This window comes from Erinaceus europaeus, chromosome 16 (assembly GCF_950295315.1).
Source record: "Erinaceus europaeus chromosome 16, mEriEur2.1, whole genome shotgun sequence".
Lineage (NCBI taxonomy): Eukaryota > Metazoa > Chordata > Mammalia > Eulipotyphla > Erinaceidae > Erinaceus > Erinaceus europaeus.
This window is the reverse complement of record NC_080177.1, coordinates 59,175,534-59,192,408: the sequence shown is the minus strand read 5'-3', so window position 1 is coordinate 59,192,408 and position 16,875 is coordinate 59,175,534. Positions and strand designations below refer to the sequence as shown.

Sequence of the window (16,875 nt, the reverse complement as noted above, 5' to 3'; positions counted from 1 at the left end):
ATTTTTTTCCCTTTTTCATCAGGCTTCTGTTTATTTCTTGTTGGCCAGAACGAGTTATTGGCCCATCCATTCCTTGATGTTTCTTCTCTCTAATTGCTTCTTACTGTCATACTGTCTCTGTCGAAGTCAACTAAATCAATGTGCTGTTATACCATGTTGTACTGCTATTGACTTGTTAACTGCGATTGTTGCCAGAGACACCAAACCTCCCACCTCCTCTGATCTGGTGAGATCTTTCCAAACACATGGGAATACCTACTTCTATTTCAAATGGCACATTATCTAAGAAAGTTACAGATGCTAGATACAGGCTAGGGCCTAGGGTCCTGGGTACAGATGTACATGTATTGTAAGCAAGGGAGCAATTATATAACTCAAAGGAAAAGTGCTTAATAGCCCTCTATGATTAGACTTGGGCCTAATAAGCCTGGGATCCTCAGAGGGACCTAAAGAAGGAATCATAAATTCTCTCTCTCTCTCTCTCTCTCTCTCTCTCTTTCTTTTTAGTTTTACTAGGGACTTGATATTGATTTACAAAATTACAAGATAATGCATATAATTCTCCACTGTTCTCACAGCCAGAATTCTGTATCCTCATTCCTTCCATTGAAAAATACAATAGTTCTCTCAAGGTCACAGATATGGGTTGACTATTATTTCTAAAACTTTTATGTCTGTATTTATAAATACTAGCCCATCTGTTCCCATGGGTCCCCTATTCTCTTTCTTTTTAATATTTTTAATATTTACTTGTTCCCTTTTGTTGCTCTTGTTTTTTATTGTTGTGGTTATTGTTGTTGTTGTTATTGATGCCATTGTTGTTGGATAGGACTGAGAGAAATGGAGAGAGGAGGGGAGACAAAGAAGAGGAGAGAAAGACACCTGCAGACCTGATTCTCTGCCTGTGAAGCGACTCCCCTGCAAGGTGGGGAGCCAGGTCTTGAACCAGGAGCCTTACACTGGTCCTTGCGCTTTGCACCACATGCGCTTAACCCTCTGCTACAGCCCAACTTCCATTCTCTTTCTTTCTAAGTCACACCTACACCTATTAATACTTCCAAATATCTGTCCTTATTTTCTCTTCTCTCTCTGGGTCATGATGGGGGGTGGGGTTCAGAGCCCTCTGTTCATCTTCACCCTATCATTTCTCCCCTGCTGAGAGTATGGACCAAAATTATTTTTGGGGTGCCGAAGGTGGGAGATGTAGCTTCTGTAATTGCTTCTCTGCTGGACCTGGGTATTAACTGGTTGATCCATTCCCCCAGCCTGTTTCTGTCTTTCCCTAATTGGGTAGGGCTCTGGAGAGGTGAGGTTCCAGAATACATTGGTCAGATTGTTGGCCCAGGGAAGTCAGGATGGAATCAGGCATCATAAATTCACTAACCAATTATACTTTGACCTAATAAGCTTGGAAATCTAGTAGAAAGGCCCAAAGAAGGCTGACTTCATAGACCTAATACTGGTTTGCATACAACACAATACACTCAATACTTTAAAAACTGGGATAAAGCCTAAGCTTGTCAGTTAAAGAAAGGAGTACAAAAGCTGGGTACGGGCAAGGTTCTAGCTCACTTAATGATAGTCTTTTTGGTCAGTATAATACCAGATAAATGTTAAATGTTAAAGGTAAATGTTAAGGGAAGATGACAAGAGATCTCTGAACTCCAATTCCATCAGGATCCAGAGAGAGAAGAAGAAAAATAAATCAGAGGAAGGACACTTAAACGTAGTAAGCGGGAGTCGGACTGTAGCGCAGCGGGTTAAGCGCAGGTGGCGCAAAGCACAAGGACCGGCATAAGGATCCCGGTTTGAACCCGGGCTCCCCACCTGCAGGGGAGTCGCTTCACAGGTGGTGAAGCAGGTCTGCAGGTGTCTGTCTTTCTCTCCCCCTCTCTGTCTTCCCCTCCTCTCTCTGTTTCTCTCTGTTCTATCCAACAACGACAACAACAATAATAACTACAACAATAAAACAACAAGGGCAACAAAAGGGAATAAATAAATAAAATAAAATATTAAAAAAAAACAAAAAACGTAGTAAGCATGACTAAGAGAGGAAGAGAAGGGGAGTCGGGCTATAGCGCAGTGGGTTAAGAGCACCTAGCGCAAAGCGCAAGGACCAATATAAGGATCCCAGTTCAAGCCCTGGCTCCCCACCTTACAGGGGAGTCACTTCACAGGCAGTGAAGCAGGTCTGCAGATGTCTTTCTCTCCTCCTCCTTTCTTCACCTCCTCTTTCGATTTCTCTCTGTCCTATCTACAACAACAATAGCTACAACAACAATGAAAAACAAGGGCAGCAAAAGGAAAAATAAATAAATAAATAAATAAATAAATAAATATTAAAAATTTTGAAAAAAGAAAGGAAGAGAAGGCAGGACCATATAAAAATGGGCCATAATATATAAATATAGACAGATAGTTATAGAAATAATTGTCAACCCATGTGGGGTCTTGGGAGGTCTAAGGAAGTTTCCAGTGGAGAGAATGGGAACACTGAACTCTGGTGACAGGAAAGGTGTGGAATTATACCCCTGCTGTCTTATAATTTTATAAGTCAGTATTAAATTACTAATGATTTTAAAAAAAAATCTATACATACCTTGTTTACTTCAGCACTATTCACAATAGCCAAGATTTCAACACAGTGCAAGGACCCAACAACATATAAGTAAAGAAGGAAGTTGGGGTATATATACACTATAGAAAGAATACTACTCAACTTTAAGAAAAAAGAAAATCTTGCCTTTTGCTATGGGACAGATAAAACAAGATCATTCTAAGTGAAATAAGTCAGAAGCAGAAAGACAAACACCAGATGGTCTCACTCATATGTGGGATTTAGGAGACAAAACAAAGGAACAGATAGGGTAAAACATGTGTAAAACTTTGGTCTTCAAAGATCTGGTGTCATTAAGTCAGTGAGGGGAATGGGCTGGGGTGTGGGAAGTCAGCCCAATGCCCTGCACTGGAGGGAAAGAATACGTTGGAGGTGGGTGAGGTGCAATAGCATATGCGCTGGAGGATATGAAATTGCACTGCTGTGACAGCAGCAGTCTATATAAAACATTTCAACAAAAATTAGTTTTTCAGGGAGTCAGGCAGTAGCGCAGTGGATTAAGTGCACGTGGCGTGAAGGCAAGGACCAGCGGAAGGATCCCGGTTCGAGCCCCCGGCTCCCTTCCTGCAGGAGAGTCACTTCAGAGGCGGTGAAGCAGCTCTGCAGGTGTCTCTCTCTCCTCTTCTCTGCCTTCCCCTCCTCTCTCCATTTCTCTGTGTCCAATCCAACAATGACGACACCAGTAACAACAACAATAAAAAAAAAAGGCAACAAAAGGGAATAAATAAATTTTTTTTTTAGAAAATTAGTTTTTCCAGAAAGTAAACACAGCTCACAATAATAATCTTTATCAAATACTTACTGTGTGTGGCAGACATTGTCCTAAGTACTTATCAAGTAATCTCCCCTTCAGTTCAAATAATGCTGTGAGATTTATCATCTTATCATCACTATCCTCACTTTACAGTTAAAGGGCAAAAATGTAAAGTTCTTTTTTAAAATGTATTTATGCTCACCCAGTTTTCAAGGGGTAAAAAGTGATAATTGAACCCAGGCCTAAAGTCAGTTTCCTTAACTTAAAACAAACAGAGGCCAGGCGGTAGATAGCACTGTGGTTAATTGCACATAGTGTCAAGTGCAAGGACCAGCTTAAGGATCCCAGTTTGAGCCCCTGATTCCCCACCTGCAGGGGTGGGGGGTTGCTTCACGGGCGGTGAAGCAGGTCTGCAGGTGTCTGTCTTTCTCTCCTCTTCTCTGTCTTCCCCTCCTCTCTTGATTTCTCTCTGTCCTATCCAAAGACAATAACAATACCAGCAACAAAAATGGAAAAATGGCTTCTAGGAGCAGTAGATTCATTGTGTAGGTATGGAGAGCCCCAGTGATAACCCTGGAGGCAAAAAAAGAAAAAAAAAAAAAAGCACAAAAAAGAACTCACTTTTCTTCTCAGTATTCTATAGCAACAGCTCTCCACAAAATTTAAGAACCTTTAGGAAGGCTTGAGGCCGATTCTAAGTCACTTTGTATATGAGCTAAGCCCACAGTTCTTACTTATTAATCAGTTAATTAACTATGACATGTGTAACACTAGAATAAAAACGCTCACACTGTAATTGCAGTGGTTCTAACACATATGTATGCATAATTATCCCCTGAGAACTTTCGGAAAGACACAAAACACATGAAGAATTAGTTCAACTACTAATAAATATTGAATATTCAGATAAGCTACATATAAGAAGTAAAGGAATGCATTTTCCAATTTTTCCATTCCTGATAGTGGTCACTGTTACTAACTTAATTGCCAGAGATAAGTACCACTTTGTTAACAGATACCAGAATTTACAGACAAGGGGCCAGGTGGTGGCACACCTGGTTGAACGCACATGTTACAATGTGTAAGGATGTGGGTTTGAGCCCCCAGTTCCCACCTGCAAGGGGAAACCTTTGCAAGGATGGAGCAGTGCTGCATCTGTTTCTCTTCTTCTGTATCTCCCCCCTTCCTCTAGACTTCTATTTGTCTCTATGTAATAAATAAATAAATAAATAAATAAATAAATAAATAAATAAATAAATAAATAAAGATGTTAAAAATATGTTGATCTTAAAGGTATTTTCTTCTTTTCACTTGTAATTATCTTCAAATCAAATTCAAAATTTACAGAAACAATCTCTTTACTCATATTGTGAACCTAGATCTAGTCACTTACTTGACCTTTGTATTCAAGCAAAGAGTAATAAACAGGGAAAAAAAAATGTTGATGGCAGATGTTCCTAAACTTGACACAGAAGAGAAATTACACCTCTGGGTTGCAGAATTTACTTTGTGACATTTTGAAAAGGAAACATTAATTATTTTCAATTCAAATTGTTCTTTTTGAAAATGAAACATTAATTATTTTCAATTCAAATTGTTCTAATTGGTTTATACAGTTTTAGGACAACATGGAGGGACATGCCAATCTCTCTGTTCCCTGATATGTTCAAGGTTCAATATAGCCGCAGCTGGGTGTGTACAATGGTTACTTCAAATACAGACAAGGAACAAAATCATTTTCCCAAATGATGATTCTTCATTACCTTTTAGGAGATGATCTTCATAAAAATAAATATTAGTATCTTTCAAGTTAGTAAGTGCTTTAGTAACATACAACTGTCCCCTGCTGGACTAAGGAAATGACAAACCCAGTTAGATAAAAAGTAATCCTTAAAAAAAATGGGGAGGATCTTTCACCTTCCTTCCTATCAGTCTATGAGCTTCTGCAGAAATCTTTCAAGGAAGGGTGTTTTCCACCATGTGAATGAATCTTCTCTACTCTCATATTCTAATCTCAACGATCCCCTCTAGTACCTCCATCCTCTAGAAATGCTGATCTGTCTTCATGTTAGAGTATAGTCAAGGCTGACAGGCACTTTTCTGTGTCTACCAACCCTGCTCCTTTTTTCATAAAGTCAGGGAACTTCATTCCTTCTCTAACTTCCAAAGTTAACTTGAGTAGTTAAAACAGTCATGTTTTCAACTTGAATATGCATCAAATTTACCTAGGTGGTTTGTTCAAAAAGTAATGGAACCTCTACCCTAGGTTTCTGATTCAATAAAGAGTCCAAGAATTTGCATTTCTCTAAGATGTTCCACTGGAATGCTTATGTTTCAAGTCTAGAAGAAACGTTTTGAAAACCTCCATGATTGCATAATGCTAGATACTTTCTCCTTTGCTGATGTTACAGCACTACGAAACTGTTTGCAGTTCTTTAGGACTAGAAGAAATAAAGATCTTAGAATGGGAAGGGTTTCTTGTAGTGGTAGAAAGAATTTAAAATAGCAATAGTTTATTATTCTCATTATTATTATTATAACCAAGTTAGTTGGGGGCTTGTTCTTCTATGAAAATCCAATGGTTAGGATCTTCTGTAATATACTTGATCTTTGTGCCATTTAGGGGTATCTGCTAACCATTTAGGATGAAATGGTTTTGATCTATCTGACCTACAGTTGTAGGTAACTTAGATATTAAAAAAAAAACTATATATACAAATATATTTTTAGAGCTCCTTGAACAATTGAAGCCCAGTGTTAGAATTTGATCATCTCACAAATCTGAAACATTAATTACTTAGGCTAAAGAAACATGTATGCTCAGAGCTATGGTCTAGGCAGTTAGAGAACTTGAAGTATTAAATCTTATTTCCCTCCACATGTTAAATTAATAGTTACTTGTGAGATTATAGATTAATAGGATTATAATATCAGACCTTCCACACCACCAAAGGTCTGTGTCCCCCTCCCCACCCCATTAGATAACCACTGTAGTTTTCCACAGTCCTGGATATGGGTGAACTTTCTGTTTGTTCATTTTCAAGTTCAGTTCTCTAAATGCTGCATATGAGTATGCATGAATTTTTAACTCGTCTTTTCTATATATGTAGTAGAGGATTTACTGGCACCAGTGGCATGCATGTCTGTTTTTGTTTTTGTGGAGCTGGAATATCAGTCATGTACAACTGCAAGACTCCATCCCACTTTTTCATTCTGAGATAGAGAAGCCACAGCACAAAAGTCTCCCCCAGTGTCTTAGCACCTGTGGTGCCAGGATGTAGACTTGAGGTGTACACATGACACACAGTTATCTTATCTAGTAAGATATCTCCCCCACCTTTTTGTTTGCCCTTTGGGAAATCTTCATACTTATTTCTGTGTTAGAACAGTTTACAATCCCACCAACAGTGTATGATTCCCCTTTCTCCATATCCTACCAGTATCTGTTGTTGCTGACTTTTACAACATAGGCCTCATATGACACACATTAGATCTAATATATATAAAAGATATATCTTTGTATATCTGTGGTATCAATTGTAACTTCCCACCTTTGTGATTCAATGAATTAGTTGTAAACTATAATTGCTAAAATCCACATACTTACTTTTTAAAGTGTATCAATCTATAGTTACATTTGCTGGTACTTAATGCAATAAAGTAGTGAAGATACAAGTTTTCCAGCTTTGAACATTAATGTTCATTTTATGGACTGGGGGAGATGGCAATGACTTACATGCTTAAGGCTCTGAGAGCCTAGGTTCAATCCCCAGCACCACCATGAGCCAGAGCTGAGCAGTGCTCTGGTATCTCTCTCATTCTTCATATACATAGTAAAATCTGAGAATATCACTTGTTCTTGAAATCTGTTCAGTCTGGCTGCTTAGTCAGTGTTCTGTCATAAAAATGGTGCATTCCCATTTTAGGTGAGATTATCGTGAACACTAACCATGAACACTACATCACTTTTAAACTTATGGTAGACTTACAGTCAATTTGATTGCCATTAACTTGTATGAGATGACTAGTCTTCTCTTCTGGTCTATCTGAGTTCACTATTTCATTTGTTAAAATCTATTAGTTCACATAGGAAATCCTAGTGTACAGTATAGTAGTCAACGTTGTAGATTGCTTTTTAAATATTTTTCTTGGTAAGTCAGAACAAGAGTGTGTTTGGTGCAAGGAAACCAAAGTGGTGAGGAATATGGAAATCATGTTCTTTATTAAGTGTTGGAAAAACTGAGGGCATTAAAGAGAGAGAGAGAGAGAAAAAACATTGGCAGCTAAGTTTTTAAGAATGTAATGTGGAAGAGAACAAAAAATGGCATCTCTGTATTTGTATTTTTTTTTATTTGTATTTTTTTTAAAGAAACTATTTGTATTTTTCCCTTTCGCTGCTCTTGTTATCATCATTGTTGTTGTTATTATCGTCATTGTTGGATAGCACAGAAAGAAATCGAGAGAGATGGGGAAGACAGAGAGGAGAGAGAAAGATAAGACACCTGCAGACCTGTTTCACAGTCTGTGAAGCGAACCCCCTTCCAGGTGGGGAGCTGAGGGCTCGAACTGGGATCCTGATGCTGGTCCCTGCGCTTTGCATCATGTGCGCTTAACCCGCTGCACCACCGCCTGGCTCCCTGCAGAGGAAAATTTAAAAGCATAGAGGTAGAGGTTTAGGGTGACATATATAAGCATTATTAAAATGATTTAGTGTCAGTAGAATGTAGAGTGATTATCTCAGGTCCTAGGAAGCTGACTCTCCTTCCCAAGGTCACACCCACCATTTCTGACTTCAAATTCGGGCTGCTGTTTTAACAACCATATTATTACTTAACCTCTTTTTAAATAACTAATGAGATAGCCCCTCTGGGAGGGTACCTACTTTGCTGTGCATACTACACAGGTTTGAACCCTGCAGTATACCATATTAGCGTATTAAGGCACTGGGGAAGCCTTGGTGCTATGCTTTCTCTACCACCACCACCCCCCCTTTTTTTTTTTTGCCTCCTCTCTTTTTCACTTCTCTCTACCTGAAAATTTTGACCCAGAATGACAAAGCCTGACCAAAAGCCAGAACAAAACAACAACATTAAAAAAAAAAAGAACTTTTGATGGTGATGACTATTTTTTTTTTCCCCTTCCATGATTCCATGCAGAAAACTTTATGGCTTACATTTCTTCCTTATCACAAAGGCCCTTCTCAGATATCTGAACCAGAAATTTGAGGGCACAGAGAGACTTAGAATTCTGTGCAGAGCATTGGATCCACTGGTCATCTCAGTAAGGTTGTGAGCCCTTTATCATTTTAGATAGGTTAGGGCGTATTGCCAGCGTTATTCATCGGTTTTGGAATTCATTGGAATTGTTGGTTTAGAATGTTCCTGGATAATATAGGTGTGTATTCTGAAAACTCCACACAAACTTTTCAAAGGAGTGAGGCTCAGAGAAGATTATACAGTAAGGAGTGCTTGTGATTGCTTTCACATGCTTTTGGAGCAGCTCAGGATCACAATCTCGTATCGTTAGGATAGGAACCAGACGCAGATCTTTGCTTCTGTTTTTACCCCTCACCTCCTGTACTTTATTTATGTTAAAAAAGAAACAATGGAGAGCACAATATGTTCTAGGGGATAAACAGGTAGGTAGGTTACACTTGTCTGTGATTTTCTGGCAATCACACAGAACTCTTCTTTTGTCTACATACTGTTGTTCCAACCACCATCTCCTCTAGAATTTTTTTCAGATTCTTGAGAGCTTGGAAAGTCATACCAGAACACATGTTATGGCATGATTCCAGCATCTTTCTTCCTTCTTCTCTTTCCCAACTACACTCCCACTCCCGGGGTCTGCACTGTGACAAGACACCTCTTCCAAGCCCAGTGGATTGAATGCACTGATTTGCTGACACTTTGATGTTCCAGAGACAAGCGGCAGACAGAATTGGCTTTAGATTTCCTCAGACACTAAGGTGAGCGCTCAGGGAAGGTTTTATCTTCCATTTGATTTCCACATCCATCTTCTCCCTGCAAATTAAATTATTAATTTTCCCACATGCTTTCTTGTTTAATGAGAAGAGTGGTGGCCTTTATCTTTGTATGTGTGCAAACAAAACATCACAGCAGTGGCTCCTGAACTGCCCAGGCAAGCTGAGGGGTTAAGCAGTCAATGTAACCGTCTCGATATACAGTCTCAGGGTTTTGCAGAAGCCTAGTTGGCTGAGTAATCACAAGCATGGGAGGAGAGGTGCTCCAAAGCATCTCCCCACACACATGTGTCCAAAGATGAAAGCTCTGTTTACAAATACAAAGGAAAGATCAAAAGAGGGAGAGATAATGGCATTTAAAATGCACATGTGAAATGAAAAATTCTAATATGATTATTTTTCCAGGTTCCATTAGAGTGTTGATATTTTCTGAGGTGTAACTGTGCTGGTTGATTACTTCTGTGTGTTTGAGATAATAAATACATCAAAATGATTTTGAGTTTGTTGCTATAGATGTTCTGGCAACATCTGGCTTTTCCAGCTTTTTACAGTAACCTATGAGTAGTTAAAAATGGATGTTGACTTTTTCTGGCATTTGATACACCTGAATACCAGCTCATGCCTCTACTATAACAACAAAACATAGATGTGTGTGTTTGTGTTGGGAGCTATAAGAATTTTTAATAAAAGTTATCATATGACTGTTGTCTAATGATTATCATGTTTTCAAAAAATTCAGAATTGAATCTAAGAATTATTACCAATGCTAGAACAGTGTGATTCCTATACCCTGATCTTAAGAGTGTGAAGTTTCTAACTGTTGGCATAGAACAAATCCTACCTTAGTGATTTTAAAACATTTTAGATTGTTATTTTAAATATTTCTTATCACTTGCCTTTGTTTCACAAATATCAATATCTTCTTTGGGCTTCAAACTTCAACTTTTCTTAGCAAGTGGTAGTAACATATCCATTTACTAAAATACAGACTCTAAAATTGACCTAAGGAAAAATCAGTGTGGGTGATTATGATATCTTAGAAGCGATCTATAACTCCCACACTAAGACCATGATAGTCCTTGTGGTTCCTACCCCCACATTCACAGTTATTGGATTTTCCACTGGGGAAAAAATACAAACTTTTGCATAATCTAAGCCTACCAGTTTTTTAAAAAATAAAATTAGGGAGTTGGGTGGTAGCACAGCGTGTTAAGCACAGGTGGTGCAAGGAACGGCTTAAAGATACTGGTCCAAGCCCTTGGTTCCCCACCTGCAGGGGAGTCGCTTCACAAGAGGTGAATCGGGTCTGCAGGTGTCTGTCCTTCTCTCCCCTCTCTATCTTCCCCTCCTCTCCATTTCTTTCTGCCCTATCCAACAAGAACAATATCTACAACAATAAAAGAACAAGGGCAACAAAAGGCAATAAATAAATATTTTTAAAAATTAAAAAAATAATAAAATCACCAAGCTACTCACTTGATAAGCATTGACCAATCTGGTCATTTTAAATTTTTTATATTCTTCATTCTGACATAATATGATGTTGAATTATATTACCATTTTATATCTGAGAATACATAGGTTTATTCTTTCATTACTAAATGTAGTAAGAATAACTATATAAAGAGAAAAATCATGCAGCCAAGTATGATTGGGTGGCTCATAGGACTTGCATACCTGAGTCCCAGGTTTGATCCTTCACACAAGCTGAAACAATCCTCTGGTGTTACTCTGGCATACCTCTCACATTATAAATGTTTTTTTGTTTTGTTTTGTTTTTGTTTGTTTAATGAGGAGAGAAAAAACATTTGTATGTTTAAATTGCATGTAAATCATTTGTAAAGCAAAATCCACTAGCTTTCAACTCTTCTTGGCTCCACTGGTCATTGGTGGGAAGAAACAGTATTCTAATGACAGCTGTGCATGTTTTTTTTTTAATTGCATATTTACTGAGAGAGAGTGATAGGTAGAGGGAGGCAGGGGTGGGGCTATGAGAACCACAGTGTACTTCTCAGCTTTGGCATAAGGTTGTGCTAGGGAATGAACCTGGGACTGGCAGGAAATATTTGGTTTTAAATGGAAAAAGCCCCACCTAAGAGTAGTCTGTCCTGTATGCTGCCAGTCAGGTTTGAAGGAGTGATGTACAGTTTACCTTTCCTCTTATTATTACTGTTTGTACTTTATTTTTCAAGTGGTCTTGGCTTACAGGACTATAAATATTTTCCAAGTGCAGTTTCACATTTTTTCAAAATATGTTACCAAACTATGATCCTCCCAAAGTACCAGTATCCCTGAATGAAAATCTGCTTGACTTCCCTGGGCAGATGACCTCACCAATGTGCCCGAAGTCTAACCTCTCCAGAGCCCTACCCTACTAGGGAAAGATAGAAACGGGCTGGGGTTATGAATCAACCTGACACCATCCATGCCCAGCAGAGAGACAATTACAGAAGCCAGACCTTCTACCTTCTGCACCTCAAAAATAATTTTGGTCCATATTTCCAGAAAGATTCTTTAATAGGAAAGCTTCCAGTGGATGGAATGGGACATGGAACTCTGGTGGTGGGAACTGTGTGGAATTATACCCCTGATATCTTAGAATCTTGTTAATTATTATTAAATCACTAAACAAATAATTGCCTGCTCTGATAAACAATTCTTCATTCATGGAAAAACCTGGCCCCAGAAATGAGAAGAAAAAAAGGCATACATGGTTCAATATGGCAACCCCTCCCTTTAACTGATAATGCTTCTTCTTTTGTAAGCATGCTTCCTACTAAGCCCGAAGACCTCCCATGATTAATGGCCAAGATATTTTTTTTTTGCTTTTGTATCCCATGTTTTTTCTTCTGTTCCTATCATAGATTTAGAATTACCATCCTAAGAATGTTCTGCCTTGAGGCACGTAAATATGCAGGTGCTACATCGTTGGAGAGTCTCAGTTGGTAGAGCATCATCTAGCTGAGACCTTGCTGGGGAATAAAGATATTCTAAAAAAAAAAAAAAGAAGAAGAAGAAGAAGAAGAAGAAAAAGAAGGGTAAGAGGAGGAGGAACAGGACTAAAAAAAGAAAGAAAATCTACTTGACCTCATTTACTTTTGAAAGCCAGACTCCCCACCCCACCAGTCACCTTTAGTAAGCTTAATTCTGCTGTCCAAAAGTTTGACTTCATTTGAATTTGCTTGTTTCTCTGGCTTTATTTATTTATTTACCCCATAAAAGTAAGATCTTTCAGTATTTTCCTTTTATATATGTCCCATTAGTATTTTTATAGGGTCAGCTTAGTGCTAAGGTGGGAATGAATCCTAACTTGTTTTGCTGGGGAATTTTTCATTATTTCTTTAAACCTGATTAATAACATACCAGCATAGAGTACTCTTGGGTGGAGTTTTTCCCATTTAAGTCTTTGAATATTTCCTGCCAGTCCTTTCTATCCTTCATAGTTATCCGTGAGAAATCAACTGATAGTCTTATGGGGTACCCTTGTAGGTGACTTTGCTTTTCTCCTACTACTTTTAAAATTTTCTCTTTATGTATGATCTTTGCCATTTTAATTATTATATGTCTCCTTAAACTTAGGTGATTTATTTTGTTTGGCACTCTCAGAGCTTCCTGGATCTGGGAGTCTGTCTCCTTCAGTTTGCGGAAGTTCTCACCTACTATGTCTTTTTAAAATATTTATTTATTGGATAGAGACAGAGATAAATTAAGAGAGGGAAAGGGGAGGTAGAGTGGGAAAGAGAAAGATAGACACCTACAGCACTGCTTCACCACTGTGGAGCTTTTCCTCTGCAGGTGAGGATCAGAGGCTTGAACCTGGGTCTTTGTGCATTGTAGCCTGTGTACTCAACTAGATGTGCCACCACCCAGCCTCTACCTATTATTCTTCAAGTAAGAATGATGTTCCTTTCTCTCTTTTTTGCTGTTACTCCTATAATGTGAATATTGTTGCTTTTGATATTATTCTATAACGTGTTATATTCTCTTCTTTTATTTTGATTCTTTATTGTGGTCCTGTCTGTCTCTGTCTTGACAGTTTTCTTATTCTAGTCTCCAGCTAGCTGCTTCCATCTTTGGTTTCTGTCTTTCTACTGGTAACCTCTTTACTGTTTTTTTCTTTATTATTATTATTATTATTTAGCTTAGCTTCTACTTTCTTTTTCTCTCTGATTTCTGTTATGACTTTCTCTGACTTTGTTGATGTTTCCTTCCATTAAACTTCATTTTGGTGAACACCCTTAGGACTGTAGTTTTGCTACCTTCTTTAGGAAGCTTATGCAGTTTTGTTGTACTTGGGGTTTTCTTACATTTGCTGTCTTTGTTTAATGGTATACATAATTTTCTCTGTTTTCTCATTAAACTTGTGGTTCCATGAAGAAGTAGGTCTGAGGAAATCTGTGTTTGAACCTGTGTAAAAAGCCATAAGCTTGGGTGTTTCGAACAGTCACAAGGTTGCCAAGGGTAGTAATTTAGACCTGATATGCATCTGGGCCCTCAGTGCAGGTTGTAAAAGTTCTGTACACACACTAGAATTGAATAAGCAAAGGACTATTTCTCCTGAATCTGCCATGAGTGTCTGTTACTTTGGAAACTGAATTCCAGTATGGCATCCATCTGAGTTCTAACAAGATACTGGGGTTGTTGTAGAGGGCTACCACTACAACTCTCTCTCTCCCATTTTTTTTTAATAATTTTAATTTTTATTTTATTTATTTATTCCCTTTTGTTGCCCTTGTTGTTTTATTGTTGTAGTTATTATTGTTGTTGTCATCGTTGTTGGATAGGACAGAGAGAAATGGAGAGAGGAGGGGAAGACAGAGAGGAGGAGAGAAAGATAGACACCTGCAGACCTGCTTCACCGCCTGTGAAGCGACTCCCCTGCAGGTGGGGAGCCGGGATTCGAACCGGGATCCTTATGCCGGTCCTTGTGCTTTGCGCCACCTGCGCTTACTCTCTCCCTTTTATAGCTTTTAATTTCTTGGTTTGCTTTATGGTTGAATTGTAAGGGCAGTATTGTGGTGCCAGGATTTTGAATGTAGCCTTCCCTTTTCTCAGCAGTTAAGAGTCAATTTCTTGTGATGATTGTTTGGTTTTTTGTCACGTGGAAGGTGACATGACAATATTTTGTACACTCATTCCCCTTTGTGAAGACAATCTCTCTTTGCTCTGCCTGAATGTTGATTTTTCAATCCCTTGCTATATTATGTTCATTTCTATGTGGGTTTTAGCTTTTTTGTTGATGTTGAAAGGAGGAAAACGTAGGTCTTCTCTGTTCAACCATCTTTGTCTCACTTTGTATGATTTGCTTTTGTAATATATTTCTTTGGAAAAATTTCTCCCCATTTACCAAAATATTTTTGTATAATTAGTCTGTGTCACTATGTAAATGTACCTAGATGAAAACACATGCATATATATATATATACATATATATATATATATATATGACACTTGTTATTTAGTTTTGCTTATATTTCATTGAAGAGTAACTGTCTTAATAACTTTAGATTTCATGGGTTAAATATCTTGAAAATCTCATAGTCACTTATAAATACAAGAAATTACAAGCTCTAGGAAAATGTATTGAAATTATTGGCTGGTTTGGAATAAACCTTTGCTAAGTCTCAATACAGTTTATTAAAAGTACTATGTTGGCTTCAATTTGAACTGCAGCCTCATTTTTCATGTTCTGTTTCAAAGGAGCCCTCTGCTGGACAGCTCTGCATGATATCACATGCACACACATATTTATATATGATTTATAGGCTATAGCTAATATAACCTAAAAGCCATTTATGATTGAAACTCTTCCGTTGCAAATTGAATGCATCACATCACTGAAATCTGTTTTGTCATCATTTTTTCATATTTAATGAACATGCAATTGTCTAAAAATAAAATGTTCATCCTTAAAGTTTACTGTAAATCACTGTACATCAGCATATTCCTACACATGAGATAATCGTACTAAATTAACATCCATTACCAATAATTTTAGTAATGAATTATTCAGCTGATATGCAATTATAAAACACATTTCTAAAGCAACTACTTTATTACATAGGTACTTTATCTCATTGATTTTACTTGTCTGTATTGCATATGTAAATGTGTGAATTTTTTGCTCTTACCATATTTTACCATATTTATTTTGTTTGGCACTCTCAGAGCTTCCTGGATCTAATGAAAAGGGTTCTTTGATGTAGGTTCTATATAATCATGTTATGGGGATGTGACTTTAGTATTAGTTACTTTTTAAGGAATTTTAATGTCAGAAAATTGCTATGATAAAATGCAGCAAAAAAAAAAAAAAGGCCAAGGTATTTGAGGTCATGAAGTTATAGAACAGGTTGTTTTCTGACTCATATAGCAGTTAATTTGTATCAATCTCAATTCTTTTCTTAAGGCTTCTATATTCAAGAAAATTTTAAAATTAGATTTCTACTTTTAGACCATCTTTTCATTTAACGATAGGCTCAAGACAAGTTACAAAAAGGATATGATGAAATAAATTTGCGACCCTGATTTACTTGACTTCTTTTTCAGAAAGGGGACATTTAAACAGTCACAGAATTTTGTGTTAAGAATTAATCACAAATGTATGTAAAGTGCCTTGGACAGCGGCAAGGTACCCCTAAGACATGCTGGTGGAATGCTATCTGTACATTTAGAGACAACTGTTGTATTTCTTAGGGAAGTTTTATGGGCCCTATAATACTGGACTTAAGTTTTATGTAGCAAATTTTAGTGAGACAGGAATCTTGAACAGTATGATAGTTTTAGGCAATATCTTAATTTGCAGACTTTAGAGCGAGACAAAATTCTCAAGAGACTAAAACCAGCCTTTTCTCCAGCAGACCTAAAGGAATCATGATGGCTTTACTCAGTACAGATATAATTTTGATAATATAGTTCAAAATGAAAAGAAATGGATGTCTCATACAGTTCGGTAAAACACAGTAATCAAGTTTCCATAGTTAGGTGTGAATATAGATGAGGAATGATATGATTTGAGCAAGTATTGTTAAGATACCCCCACCTGTTCTGTCTGTCTTAGATTATTCAGCCTTTAAAATGCACAAGTTTATTCTTTGAACACAGTTTAAGTATATGCAATATATAGTTTTTCCATAACATATATGTGCATATTTTTACATAAATGTAAACAAGCACCCACAATATGGTATGAAGTGAATGAATTTTGTTTGAAAGAATAAAAGACTGAACGAACAGATCACTTACTCTTTAAGCAACTAGCACTAAAATATCCTATAAATGATGAACCAAGCCAGTCTCTTAGTACAAAGAAAACTAGGTCAATAAAAAATAATCGACTCGCAAGTCAGGAAGTAGCGCAGTGGGATAAGCGCATGTGGTGCAAAGAGCAAGGACCGGCGTAAAGATCCCAGTTCGAGCCCCGGCTCCCCACCTGCAGGGGAGTCGCTTCACAGGCAGTGGAGCATGTCTGCAGGTGTCTATCTTTCTCTCCCCCTCTCTGTCTTCCCCTTCTCTCTCCATTTC

The 16,875-nt window shown here is 37.7% G+C and overlaps 1 protein-coding gene across 15 annotated transcripts in view; it reads left to right on the top strand.

Annotated features, from left to right (window-relative positions):
• NPAS3 (neuronal PAS domain protein 3) overlaps positions 1–16,875 on the top strand; it is a 1,061,849-nt gene that overhangs the window by 586,414 nt on the left and 458,560 nt on the right. The gene's annotated exons all lie outside the window — the stretch shown is intronic.